Below are 14,234 nucleotides of genomic sequence, written 5' to 3' on the forward strand. Positions count from 1 at the left end.
TTGCAATTGTGCATTTGATTTCTTTTTCCTAGGTGCAGAAATTGGCATTTATCCCTGTTAAATGTCATTCTGTTATTTTCTGCCAAGCACTCCAGCCTAACAAGTTCACTTTGAATTTTGTTTCTGTCTTCCAGGGTATTAGCTAACCTGCCCAATTTTGTGTCATCTGCAGATTTGATCAGCATTCCCTGCACCTCCTCCTCCAAGTCATTAATACAAATGTTGAAGAGCACTAGCCCCAGGACTGAGCCCTGTGGTACCCCGCTCGTTACCTCTCCACAGTTTAGAAGATCCCATTGGTAAGCACTCTTTGAGTCGAGTTCTGTAGCCAACTGTGGATCCACCGGATTGTTTCATCTAGCCCACTCTGAGCTAGTTTGCTCATCAGGGTATCATGAGGCACTTCATCGAAAGCTTTGCTGAAGTCGAGGTATATTATGTCCACAACATTCCCACAGTCCACAACGGAGGTTACCTGATCAAAAAATGAGATCAGATTCATCTAGCAGAATTTGTTCTTGACAAATCCATGTTGGCTTCGAGTAATCACGGCATTGTTGTCAAGGTGCTTCCAGATGGATTGCTTTATCATCTGCTCCAGAATTTCCCCAGGGATTGATGTCAGACTGACTGGTCTGTAGTTTTGAAGATAGGGACAACATTAGCTGTCCTCCAGTCATCTTGCACTTCACCTGTCCTCCATGATTTCTCAAAGAGAATAGACAGTAGTTCTGAGAGTTCTTCTGCCAGTTCCTTTATTACTCTTAGGATACAGTTCATCTGGCCCTGGAAATTTGAACTCAAAGTACTTAGGTGTTCCTTGACCATATGCCTATCAATCTCAAGCAGCAATCCTGCCCCTTCAGCCTGTACTTTTGCCTTTGCTGGGGGGTCACAGACCCTGTTTCGGGAGAAGACTGAGCCAAAGTAGGAATTGAGCACTTCTGCCTTTTCTTTGTCATCTGTTATCATTTTGCCATCCTTATTTAATAGTTGAACCACCATTTCTTTCCTCTGTCTTTTACTATGCACGTATCTGAAGAAAGCCTTTTTGTTGCTTTTAGCATCCCTTGCTAGCCTCAGGCCGTTCCCCGCTTTAGCCTTCCTGACATCATCCCTGCAATTCTGTGCTACCTGTACTTTTCCTTTGCAGCTTGGCCTTCCTTCCACTTCCTTTGTAGTCTGGCCTTCCTTTCCTCCATGTGTGTCCTTTTTTGTTTTCAGGTCTTCCCTAAGCTTTTTGTGAAGCCACACTGGCTTCTTCTGTTGTCTTCCACCTTTTCTTCTTGTTGGAATTGTTTGTAATAGTGCCTTTAGAACTTTTTTTTTAAAAAAAAAACTCCCACCCATTTTGGACTCCTTTTCTTGTTAAGAGGAGCTTGCTATGGGGCCTTATTTATCATTGTTCTGAGTTTATTAAAATTGGCTTTCCTAAAAGAGCAGAGGGTATTTCCAAGTAGCGCCAGAAAGAGTGAAGCGGCTGGGCCAAAGCTGAAAGGACACTCAGCTGTGGATGTGTCTGGTGGTGAAAAGAAAGTCCGATGCTGTAAAGAACAATATTGTTTAGGAACCTGGAATGTAAGATCAATGAATCAAGGTAAGCTGGAGGTGGTCAAACATGAGATGGCAAGACTGAACATCGACATCTTGGGAATCAGTGAACTAAAATGGACAGGCATGGGCGAATTTAATTCAGGTGACCATCATATCTACTACTGTGGGCAAGAATCCCTGAGAAGAAATGGAGTAGCACTCATAGTCAACAAAAGGGTGGGAAAAGCAGTACTGGGGTACAATCTCAAAAACGATAGAATGATCTCAGTACGAATCCAAGGCAAACCATTCAACATCACAGTAATTCAAGTCTATGCCCCAACCACTGATGCCGAAGAAGCTGAGGTTGATCGGTTCTATGAAGACCTACAACACCTTCTAGAACTAACACCAAAAAAAGATGTCCTCTTCATCATAGGGGATTGGAATGCTAAAGTAGGAAGTCAAGAAATCTCCAGGATAACAGGCAGGCATGGCCTTGGTGTACAAAATGAAGCAGGACAAAAGCTAATAGAGTTTTGCCAAGAGAACATGCTGATCATAGCAAACACTCTTTTCCAACAGCACAAGAGGCAACTCTACACATGGACATCACCAGATGGTCAATATCGAAATCAGATTGATTATGTCCTTTGCAGTCAAAGATGGAGAAGCTCTATACAGTCAGTAAATACAAGACCTGGAGCTGACTGTGGCTCAGATCATGAGCTTCTTCTTGCAAAATTTCAGCTTAAATTGAAGAACGTAGGGAAAACCACTAAACCGTTCAGGTATGACCTCAATCATATCCCTTATGAATATACAGTGGAGGTGAGGAATAGATTTCAGGGATTAGACCTGATAGACAGAGTGCCTGAGGAACGATGGACGGAGGTCCGTAACATTGTTCAGGAGGCAGCAACGAAATCCGTCCCAAAGAAAAAGAAATGCAAGAAAGCAAAGTGGCTGTCTGAGGAGGCTTTACAAGTAGCTGAGGAAAGAAGGAAAGCAAAAAGCAAGGGAGAAAGGGGAAGATATATCCAACTGAATGCAGAGTTCCAGACAATAGCAAGGAGAGACAAGAAGGCCTTCTTAAATGAACAATGCAAAGAAATCGAGGAAAACAACAGAATGGGAAAGACTAGAGATCACTTCAAGAAAATTGGAGATCTCAAGGGAACGTTTTGTGCAAAGACGGGCATGATAAAGGACCAAGAAGGCAGGGACCTAACAGAAGCAGATGAGATTAAGAAGAGGTGGAAAGAATACATGGAAGAACTATACAGGAAAGATCTTAATGTCCCTGATAGCCATGATAGTGCGGTCACTGAACTTGAGCCGGACATCCTCGAGAGTGAAGTCTACTGGGCCTTAGGAAGCATTACTAACAACAAAGCTAGCAGAGATGACAGTATTCCAGCCGAGCTATTTAAAATCCTAAAAGATGATGCTGTTAAAGTGCTGCACTCAATATGCCAACACATTTGGAACACTCAACAGTGGCCACAAGACTGGGAAAGGTCAGTTTACATTCCAATTCCAAAGAAGGGCAACGCCAAAGAGTGTTCAAACTACCGCACAATTGCGCTCATTTCACATGCCAGCAAGGTGATGCTCAAAATCCTACAAGCTAGGCTTCAGCAGTATGTGAACTGAGAACTACCGGAAGTACAAGCTGGGTTTCGAAGAGGCAGAGGAACTAGAGATCAAATCGCCAGCATTCGCTGCATCATGGAGAAAGCAAGAGAATTCCAGAAAAGCGTCTATTTCTGCTTCATTGACTACGCTAAAGCCTTTGATTGTGTGGATCACAACAAACTGTGGCAAATTCTTAAAGTGATGGGAGTACCAGACCACCTTACCTGTCTCCTGAGAAACCTCTATGAGGGTCAAGAAGCAACAGTAAGAACCAGACATGGAACAACTGATTGGTTCAAAATTGGGAAAGGAGTACGACAAGGCTGCATATTGTCACCCTGCTTATTTAACTTATATGCAGAGTACATCATGAGAAACGCCGGGTTGGATGAATCACAGGTCGGAATTAAGACTGCTGGGAGAATTATCAACAAACTCCGTTATGCAGATGATACCACCCTAATGGCAGAAAGCGAAGAGGATCTCAAGAGCCTCTTGCTGAGGGTGAAAGAGGAGAGTGCAAAAGCTGGTTTGAAACTCAACATTAACAAAACTAAGATCATGGCATCTGGCCCTATCACTTCCTGGCGTATAGAAGGGGAAGAAATGGAAGCTGTGACAGATTTTTACTTTCTTGGGCTCCAAGATCACCGCAGATGGTGACTGTAGCCGTGCAATTAAAAGATGCTTGCTCTTTGGGAGGAAAGCTATGGCAAACCTAGACAGCATAGTAAGAAGCAGAGACATCACCTTGCCGACAAAGGTCCGTCTAATCAAAGCTATGGTTTTCCCAGTAGTAATGTATGGCTGTGAGAGCTGGACTATAAGGAAGGCTGAGCGCCGAAGAATCGATGCTTTCGAACTGTGGCGCTGGAGAAGACTCTTACGAGTCCCCTGGACTGCAAGGTGGTCAAATCAGTCCATCCTAAAGGAAATCAACCCTGAGTGCTCATTGGAAGGACAGATACTGAAGCTGAAGCTCAAATATTTTGGCCACCTAATGCGAAGAGAAAACTCTCTGGAAAAGACCCTGATGCTGGGAAAGACTGAAGGCAAAAGGAGATGGGGACGGCAGAGGACGAGATGGCTAGATAGCATCACGGATGCAATGAATATGAACTTGAGCACCCTCCGGGAGAGAGTGGAGGACAGGAAGGCCTGGCGTGCTATGGTCCATGGGGTCACCAAGAGTCGGACACGACTACACGACTGAACAACAACAACAAAATCCAAGGTATGGGTTTGGCTACACTCAGCTTTTGCTTCCTTCAAAACCAAGAACTCAAGTATAACATGGTCACTTTCCCCCAGAGTACCCGTAACTGCTACTTTATTGACTAAGTCATCTCTGTTGGTTAGGATTAAGTCAAGGATAGCCAATCCTCTAGTTCCTTCCTCCACTTTCTGTAGGAGGAAGTTATCAGCAACCTAAGCCAGGAGTTTCTTGGAGGGGCCATGTTCTACAGATTTTGTCTCCCAACAAATATCGAGGAAATTGAAGCCTAAGACGCTGAACTGCGGACTGGAAGGTCGGCAGGTCAGCAGTTCGAGACCCAAGTGCTGCGTGACGGAGTGAGCTCCCGTCTTCAGTCCCAGCTCCTGCCAACCTAGCAGTTCGAAAGCAAGAAACTGCAAGTAGATAAATAGGTACTGCCTCGGCGGGAAAGGTAACAGCGTTCCGTGCACCTCGGTGTTCAGTCATGCCGGCCACATGACCATGGAAGCGTCTTCGGACAGCACTGGCTCTTCGGCTTAGAAACGGGGATGAGCACCGCACCCTAGAGTCGGACACGACTGGTTGGGGACACCTTTACCTTTTACCTATTGCTACTATATCATGCTCCTTGAAACACTGGCTATTTGCTTTTCAAAAGTTTCATCCTCGTCTTCTCCTTGATTGGGTGGCTGGTAGCAGACTCCGACCACCAAGTTCCTTTTATCCTTTGCTCCATTTATACCCAGATGCTCTCGATGGGGCTACTAAGCTCATCCTCCTGCACTTCTGTGCAGAGATATGTATGTTTAACATACAGCGCAACTCCACCTCCCTTTCTGTTCCTTCTGTTCTTTTTGAAAAAAAGTTACATCCTTCAATTGCTGTATTCCAGTCATGGGAGTCATCCCACCAAGCTTCGGTTACACCTATCAAGTCATAATTTCCCTCCTGTATTAAGAGTTCAAATTCGTTCTGTTTGTTTCCCATACTCTGGGCATTAGTGTATCGACATTGAAGACCATGTGCTTTTTATAGTCCAGCTTTCTTCCTACATGTTTTTGAAGACTATTATTGGGCGCTATTAGAGCTTTCCATCCCTCCATTGTGGTGCATGAGCCTTTGTCCATTGTTATCTCCAACTTTACATCTCCTTCCCTCATAGGATTCAGATTAAAGCCCTCCTGATGAAGTTCTTCATGCTGTGGCCAAACGCATTCTTCCCAGCCCTTGTGAAAGGAACCCATCCCTTGCTAACAATCCATCTTCCAGGAAGTATAGCCTGTGGTCTCAGAATCCAAATCTCTCGCGTCGGCACCACCTTCGTAGCCAGTCATTCACCCAGAGTATTTTTCTTTCCCTTTCTATCCCTCTTCTAACTACTGGAAGGATGGATGAGAAAACTATCTGGGCCCAAAAGGTCTTGAGTTTCCTTCCCAAAACTTCAAAGTCTGACGTGATTTCTTTGTAGCACCTCTTGGAGGTATCATTTGTTCCCACATGGATAAGAAAGGGATACCTGCCAGTGGGCTTTCTGAGTGTAGACAACCCTCCAGTCATGTCTCTAATCCGTCCTCCTGGGAGACAGCATACCTGGTGAGTCCATGGGTCTTCGCGACATACTTGGGTTTCAATCCCACGCAGCAAGGAGTCTCCCACAACTACTACTCTTCTCTTCTTATTGTAGGCCTTGGTATCATTGCCTCTGCTTGACTGACCTTCAACCTCTTGCTCACTCTCAAAGAGGGTCTCCTGTAATTCTTCCTCTGCAAGTTGTCCTCCAGTTTCATCCTCAAGTACCTGGAAACAGTTCCATAGCTCCACTGCTTCCACTGGTGCAGAGTGGCTTCTAGTTCTTCTGCTCCTAACTGTCACCCTTTTCCAACGAGTATCCTCTACTCCATTTTTCCTTCCCTCAGCATTTTCCTCTTCTGTCCAGTCGCAAATCTAGAGGGAGTGCATGGAGAAAGCCCTTTCCCATGTCCCCAACAAGCGGGCCTTTGGAATGGAGGATGTCTTCAAAAGGGCCTCTCCTGCTGATCTTAATAACCAAGAACTTCATACCAAGACAGGAAGTCCCTCCAATAGCCAGGCCTTAAGCCATTTAGAACTTCAAAGGTTAACAGCAATACCTTGAATTGAGCATGGAAAACTGGCAACCAGTGCACATCTTTCACTATTGGGGTAATATATCGCAGTATCATGCACCAGTTAGCACCCTAGCTGCTGCATTTTGCCCAAATTGAAGCTTCTAGACACTCTTCAAGGTTAGCCCCAGCAGAGTGAAGTGCAATTTTGGCAACTACTTTTCAATTCTCAAACTCCCTTTTGCTGGGAGATTGCTTAAGTTCAGAAATGTTGGTATCTCTGGAAGCAATATTAGACAGAACTTTGTTATTTTAGGTGTACATTGGGTTTGCTATTCTTTCAGCAGACACACAAGGGTCATGGAAGATTCAGGAACTGACGGTTGCTTGATTGATGACTTAATTGAGCTGGCAACTTTGACAGTTTAAGTGATTGAAGCATTGGCCGATGTCTAGGTTGTTTGCTAATTTATCATGTTAATTGTTGGACTGAAACTGATCACTGGGACTGCCAAAGTCCCAGGCCCTCAAATCATTTATTATATTACTAACATTTATATACTGCCTTATTTGCTAAAAGCAAACCTTTATGCATGCATCAAATATTAATTTTATATTTATAAAATAACATTATCACAGCTAACTGGAAGTAGGGGAGGGGCCTTGTGGGTCTCAATGCTGGTTAAAGCATTTGAGGTCCAGTTGATATAAGGCCTTGGAAGGTGCAAATTAATCCCCCCTTTCTTAAGTGAGCCCTGCAAAGCATGGAAGGAGGACGAGGTGGGGGACAAGAGACCCCTAGCTTAGGCCAAACTGCAAGGTGGCTACAGGTAACAAAAAGTGAGGGCAACTTCTCACCCTTCTCCAGGTCTTATTAGCCTACCCTCTCTGCTCCCAGCCTGTCTTTGTTCCTTTTTCATTCATTCATTCATTCATTCATTCATTATATTTCTATACCACCCTATAGCCTCTGGGCAGTTCACAAAAATTTAAAATCATTGGAATACACTATATAAAGTATAAAAACCATTCACATAAGGACATAAAGGAAGGACATGAGACCCAGTGTGGTGTAGTGGCTGGAGTACTGGACTGGGAGTCGGGAGATCAGGATTCTAGTCTCCACTCGGCCATGGAAGCTCACTGGGTGACTTTGGGCCAGTCACAAACTCTCAGCCCAACCTACCTCACAGGGTTGTTGCTGTGAGGATAAAATGGAGGATTATGTATACCGCTTTGAGTTCCTTAAAGGAAAAAAGGTGGGATAAAAATGTAATAAATAAATAAAACAGATAGCATACACAACAACATATATCTAAAGCAACGTAAACAATCAGCCAGAGACAATCCAGGACCTGATCAAAAGGTCTCGTTATATACTGCCAAATGCCTAGGAGGACAGTTTTAACTTGGTGCCAAAAAGATGACAAATGTTGGCTCCAGGTAGGCCTTGTCGGGGAGATCATTCCATAAATGGGGGGGCCAGCACTGAGAAGGACTTTTCCCTTGTTGCTGCTTTCCGAGCCTCCCTTTTTATCAGAGTCTGTGCTCAGTTCATGCTGTTCACACATCTTTGGCAGCCAGCAACTCTTTCCTCCTTCCTGTGCTATCCACAGCTCTTCAGCAGCTGCTCCTGTCTCCGGCCCCTTTATGCTTCTTCAGCTATGTGCTCCCTTTTCTCTTTCCTCTATGCTACCCATGCCTCTTCAATTACTTTGCTCCCTTGCATGCCAAAGGTTCCCCCTTTGCTCTCAGTAATACTGACTGAGTATTACATGGCTGGCTGGGGAATGCTGGGAGCTGAAGGACTTCTCTGTGTCTAAACATGCATAGGATTACACTCTTAGAGAGGGTGCCCAGAGCCACAAAATGCATGGACACCTTGGTTGGCTCCAAAGATACAACTGAACTGTCAAAGAACTACATGTGGCTCCAGGGCCATAATTCAGCCATTCCTAGATTAGGAAAAGGAAACCCTAACTACAGGCAGATTGATTAGTGTTTTAATTTACTAAGGTTTCATTTAGAATTTTAAAAACTGATTTGGTCTACTTTATTCATGATTTTATTGGGGGTGGGGGAGGGCATAAAAAAAGCACAGAAAAGAAAGAGGATCCTAATTCTCTCTGCCCCCATAAGAATCCCTACAAATAAAGAAAACATCTTAATGAATTAGAGACCATTACCAATTCGACTCTTCTACCTATGCTGAAAAATCTTGACGAGATTTTCTCAGCAGAATCTGGAAGCTTAAGATAGATATGTGGGGAAATGTATTCTTTGGATAATTTCTTTCTGTGGAGATGTAGAATTCTTTAATGATGGGCACAAGCAGTTGGTTCAGAATACAGTTTGGCAGAATCTGTGTTGTAGATAAATCTTATCTGATCTTTCCCCCTTAACTTTAAGCAAATGCAAATGTTAAAAGAACACCTGCTCTTTAGCATGAAGAAAAACCCCTGGTCTTCAACTACAGAAAGGAGGTTCTAAGTCTTTTTTTCAAAGGGACAAACTGTGTGCAAGAACCCAGGAATAAGGCATAGTTTTCCATTAAACAGTTTTAACCTTCAAAAGATAGGCACTTTGCATATTATTCATTTAGCAATACATGCCCTTTTTGCGATTCAAGTATGAACCTCATGGTTTAAATAAAATTCAGCAAATGGTTTGAGGGCAACTGCACAATTACCTACTATATCCCACTTGGTTGTTGTTCAGTCGTTCAGTCGTGTCCGACTCTTCATGACCCCATGGACCATAGCATGCCAGGCCTTCCTGTCCTGAGCTCTCTCCCGGAGTGTGCTCAAGTTCATATTCATTGCATCAGTGATGCTATCTAGCTATCTCATCCTCTGCCGTCCCCTTCTCCTTTTTCCTTCAATCTTTCCGAGCATCAGGGTCTTTTACAGGGAGTTTTCCCTTCGCATTAGGTGGCCAAACTATTTGAGCTTCAGCTTCAGTATCTGTCCTTCCAATGAGCACTCAGGGTTGATTTCCTTTAGGATGGACTGGTTTGACCTCCTTGCAGTCCAGGGGACTCGTAAGAGGCTTCTCCAGCACCATAGTTCGAAAGCATCAATTCTTTGGCGCTCAGCCTTCCTTATAGTCCAGCTCTCACAGCCATACTTTGCTACTGGGAAAACCATAGCTTTGATTATACGAACCTTTGTTGGCACGGTGATGTCTCTGCTTCTTACTATGCTGTCTAGGTTTGCCATAGCTTTCCTCCCAAGGAGCAAGCGTCTTTTAATTGCATGGCTACAGTCACCGTCTGCGGTGATCTTGGAGCCCAAGAAAGTAAAATCTGTCACTGCTTCCATTTCTTCCCCTTCTATATGCCAGGAAGTGATGGGGCCAGATGCCATGATCTTCGTTTTTTTAATGCTGAGTTTCAAACCAGCTTTTGCACTCTCCTCTTTCACCCTCAGCAAGAGGCTCTTGAGATCCTCTTCGCTTTCTGCCATTAGGGTGGTATCGTCTGCGTATCTGAGGTTGTTGATAATTCTCCCAGCAATCTTAATTCCGACCTGTGATTCATCCAACCCGGCGTTTCTCATGATGTACTCTGCATATAAGTTAAATAAGCAGGGCGACAATATGCAGCCTTGTCATACTCCTTTCCCAATTTTGAACCAATTGGTTGTTCCATGTCCGGTTCTTACTATTTTTTCTTGTCCCTCGTACAGGTTTCTCAGGAGACAGGCAAGGTGGCCTGGTACTCCCATCTCTAAGAATCTGCCACATTTTGTTGTGATCCACACAATCAAAGGCTTTAGCGTAGTCAATGAAGCAGAAATAGACGCTTTTCTGGAATTCTCTTGCTTTCTCCATGATCCAGAGAACGTTGGCGATTTGATCTCTAGTTCCTCTGCCTCTTCGAAACCCAGCTTGTACTTCCGGTAGTTCTCGGTTCACATGCTGCTGAAGTCTAGCTTGTAGGATTTTGAGCATAACCTTGCTGGCATGTGAAATGAGCGCAATTATACAGTAGTCTGAACACTCTTTGGCGTTGCCCTTCTTTGGAATTGGAATGTAAACTGACCTTTCCCAGTCTTGTGGCCACTGTTGAGTGTTCCAAAAATGTTGGCATATTGAGTGCAGCACTTTAACAGCATCATCTTCTAGGATCTTAAATAGCTCAGCTGGAATGCTGTCATCTCTGCTAGCTTTGTTGTTAGTAATGCTTCCTAAGGCCCAGTTGACTTCACTCTCTAGGATGTCCAGCTCAAGTTCAGTGACCACACTATCATGGCTATCAGGGACATTCAGATCTTTTCTGTATAGTTCTTCTGTGTATTCTTTCCACCTGTTCTTAATCTCATCTGCTTCTGTTAGGTCCCTGCCTTCTTTGTCTATATCCCACTAATGCAGTTTGAAGAAAACTTTAGAGATGAACATGGAAAAACAAAATTAACATTCCAAATTGCAGTATATGATCCTTAAGTGTCAACAGGAATGTAAAACAGGAAGAGAAACTTCAAAGTACACATATTGGCCTGCAGCTTTATTATTGACTTGATGTTTGGGTTATTTGCTTGCAGTGAATCAGAGTAAGATATCAAGCATGGAGATGTCAAACATAGGATCCAAAGGCTGAATCCAGTTTGCTCTATAGCATGGCCTTTGGAGATTTTGCCAACTTATTTATAAAAATAAGCAAATCATTCCCATATGTTAAAGGAGTCTTTAGACCACATAATAATTGAAGTTCCAAGAACATACCACCCCTACAAGATCACATTAATCTTTTGCGAATAGAGTTGGGGTTACTATTTTCCTTTTCTATATTCTGAACAAAACTGCCTATTAAAAAGGAAGCCTTGTTTCTGACTTTCATTGCTAGTGGCCAACAGACCTGCCATAACTATCAACTCTTGAAAAGAGTATGGTAAGATTTGTCGTAACTCCTTATGACATGGAATTTCATAAATTAGGATGTTTTGCACAGTTCATATGCAGTCACCTATGATTTTACCAAGTTCCAATATTATCCACCCCATCTATTTATTTTTTTAAATTAAAATGTCAAAAAAAACCACAACACAAGCTTCTAAACCTCCCTTATAATTTAAGATTTTTTGCCAGCTTTGCTTACATCATCTGTATGGTGGGGCAACTGCAAACACTAACCATAGACTCACTTATAGTACACACCATACTGTATGATAAGGAAAGGGAAGCAAACATTAAAGTTAGATATAATAAATCAGGCCATGATACAAAAAACAGAATATCCTGGGGTCCCAGGGCTCTTCTAAAGTATTCCTATCACCATCTGTGCCCAGTGAACTCCCTAAATTGCTTTTTAAATTTCTGAAGGGAGGGGGTTACCAGAAGAGGGTCACACATCCCAAGTTATGTTTACTTTTCATTTATGCATAACCTCGTCATTTTGTCACCCAGTCATTCTGCTATCCACTCCATACCAGTCATGTATTAGTTGAAACACCGATTCCAATACAGCTCATAAACAAATCCACTTCTCCTTACTGTGAGAACTGTCCATTTGTTCCTCCTCTGTTTCTTACGCTTTACAGAAAGGTCACCAACATTTTCTTAGGACTCAAGGGCATTTCAAACATCCAACACTACTATATAAATGGATCAATCTTGTGTATGTGCTTTGACACCCATTAATACTGAAAATCAAGGAGGAAACATTTCCTTTTGGACACCACAGTGCCCCTTCCTTAATACTGCATGTTAAATACATAGATGAACAATTCTCACAACCATTTGTATACCAACATGGGGTCCTGCAACAAAATTGCTGAAGTGTGGAATGCTTCTGTTCAGGGTTCCAGATACTGCATCCTCACCACCATGTCAGTGTTCTGTGCCCACCGAAAATGCTCAGCCCTTGCTGGCCTCTTGTTCCCCCCCCTCCATTTTATGGGGTTTTGCTGGGGTGGAGCTGACACATGTGTTCCAATCCCAACTAACAAAATGTTTGATTTCTCCTTTGATGGCTATGGGCAGTTCTCTATTCCATCCTTGAGGACATTACCCCAAGTCAGTTGTTACCCCCTTCATGTATATGGGTGGTGTGGTTTTGGCTACATAAGCGTGAGTATGGAAAGACTCAAATTGGTATTATTAGAACAAGTACGGTACTAGTTCTAATCACCCAAGTGTTTTCCCTCTCCATTTTGGGTTTTTATCAGAGGTGAGCTGAACAAATTTTGGACCAGTCATACATTAGAACCTTGAAATTCTCAACTGCTGTCAGTGGGCAGCTCTCACTTCTGTCCCTGGGGACTTTTAAATATAGATCATTAGTGTGAACTATTCAGACAATGAGAAGGTTCTGTCTACCTCAAGGACACCCTTGAATTGGCCAGTCTATAGCATGAGCACCCCTCATGGTAGCTTTTGTTTTAAGTAAGTCTACAGTCACTCCCTGCTGAAGCACCTACTGTGGCTTTCCAGCCAGCTTCCATTTGCAGTGCAGTCTAATTACACTGAGAACTCAACCTTTCTGCCCAAGACACCTGCGAGCCTCCCATCCTGGGTGCATGACCACAGTCTTGGAGCTGCTGACCTCTTGTGGGCCTCTCAGAATCCTAAGGAGCTGTGCCTCACAGTGGATTGTGTCACTGCTTATACATTACTGATATACGATACTGACTATGCCCAGTGGCTTACTTCTTTGGTAGAAGAGCTGGAAGCCTAGGGCATTGTACCAATGTCTTTCAGGGACTCAAGTCAAGCACAAACACTCCTAAATAGCTCCCCTCCCTTGCCTCTTTTCCCCAGGTTCCCTTGCCTCGCTCACCAAGTTATCCAAATAGTCAAGAGTGATCACACCATTCTCAACTCTTGACCAAAAGCCCATAGTGACCTGGGTATCCTGTGCCCAGTGAGTTTGAGAATCTATGAACAACCAGAAAGTGAAGTTCTTGGGATTCCCCTTATCTGAAATGAGGTAATTATACCTGCTTTGACTATTTCTTCCTCCTCCTCCAGACACCACCCTAAAACTACACATTCTGCCCCTCGTATGACCCAACCTGTGTCATTAAAACTACGAAATCCCTGTTGCACTTATGCTTCCCAGGTCCTGCCTCATCATTTCCATAGCCACCTCCCCACTCCTTATGTGGTGAAACTTAACTCTCCACCTCTGTCTTTGCTATCTCTATTACTAGGAAATCTGCCAGTCCAGTGCTAGCGGGTTGGTGAATTAATTAAGCTTTCCTCCTTCTGGAAAGATTTAAGGTAAAATAAAGCAGTGTTATTTCCTCATAATCTTTTGTCACAGGTTTGCTGGTACCTATGCACAGATGCAAGTTCACATATGCATGTAAATGAAAATATCTAGTAACATCAGGCAAATGCTAACAGCCCTGTGACATGTCCTGTGTAAATTTATGGTGCAGTTTTTACTTTTAAAATATGGCAGGTTCACCAACATCTTCAGCAGCAAAGACACGTTTTCTCCATTACTTGCTTTGAAACAAGCCATGTAGTCTGGGCTTCCAAGTTACAAGTTTTGCATTTTAATTTCGGGGCTGCAGTGAATTTTGTTACTTCCCATATTTATGCTGCTTTTGGTTTTATGGTAAGTTTGCATTTAAGTTGTTTTTATGTTTATTTATTCTATGTCACCTGGAGTACTTTATGTTATAGGATGCTGCAGCATATGTCTTAAGAAAATAATCATCTATGGATACTCTTTTTATACCTTTTCACCCCAAAGGCCCACTACCTCCCTGTTTCCAATACTTTAATGCATTTTTCTTGTGTTGCTCTTCCACCTTTCT

The 14,234-nt window shown here is 43.3% G+C and overlaps 1 protein-coding gene across 4 annotated transcripts in view; it reads right to left on the reverse strand.

Annotated features, from left to right (window-relative positions):
• SMAD2 (SMAD family member 2) overlaps positions 1 to 14,234 on the reverse strand; it is a 65,922-nt gene that overhangs the window by 34,328 nt on the left and 17,360 nt on the right. The window lies entirely within an intron of this gene.

Source organism: Heloderma suspectum, chromosome 2 (genome assembly GCF_057233095.1).
Source record: "Heloderma suspectum isolate Gila_16-S chromosome 2, 16-S_ref, whole genome shotgun sequence".
Classification (NCBI taxonomy): domain Eukaryota; kingdom Metazoa; phylum Chordata; class Lepidosauria; order Squamata; family Helodermatidae; genus Heloderma; species Heloderma suspectum.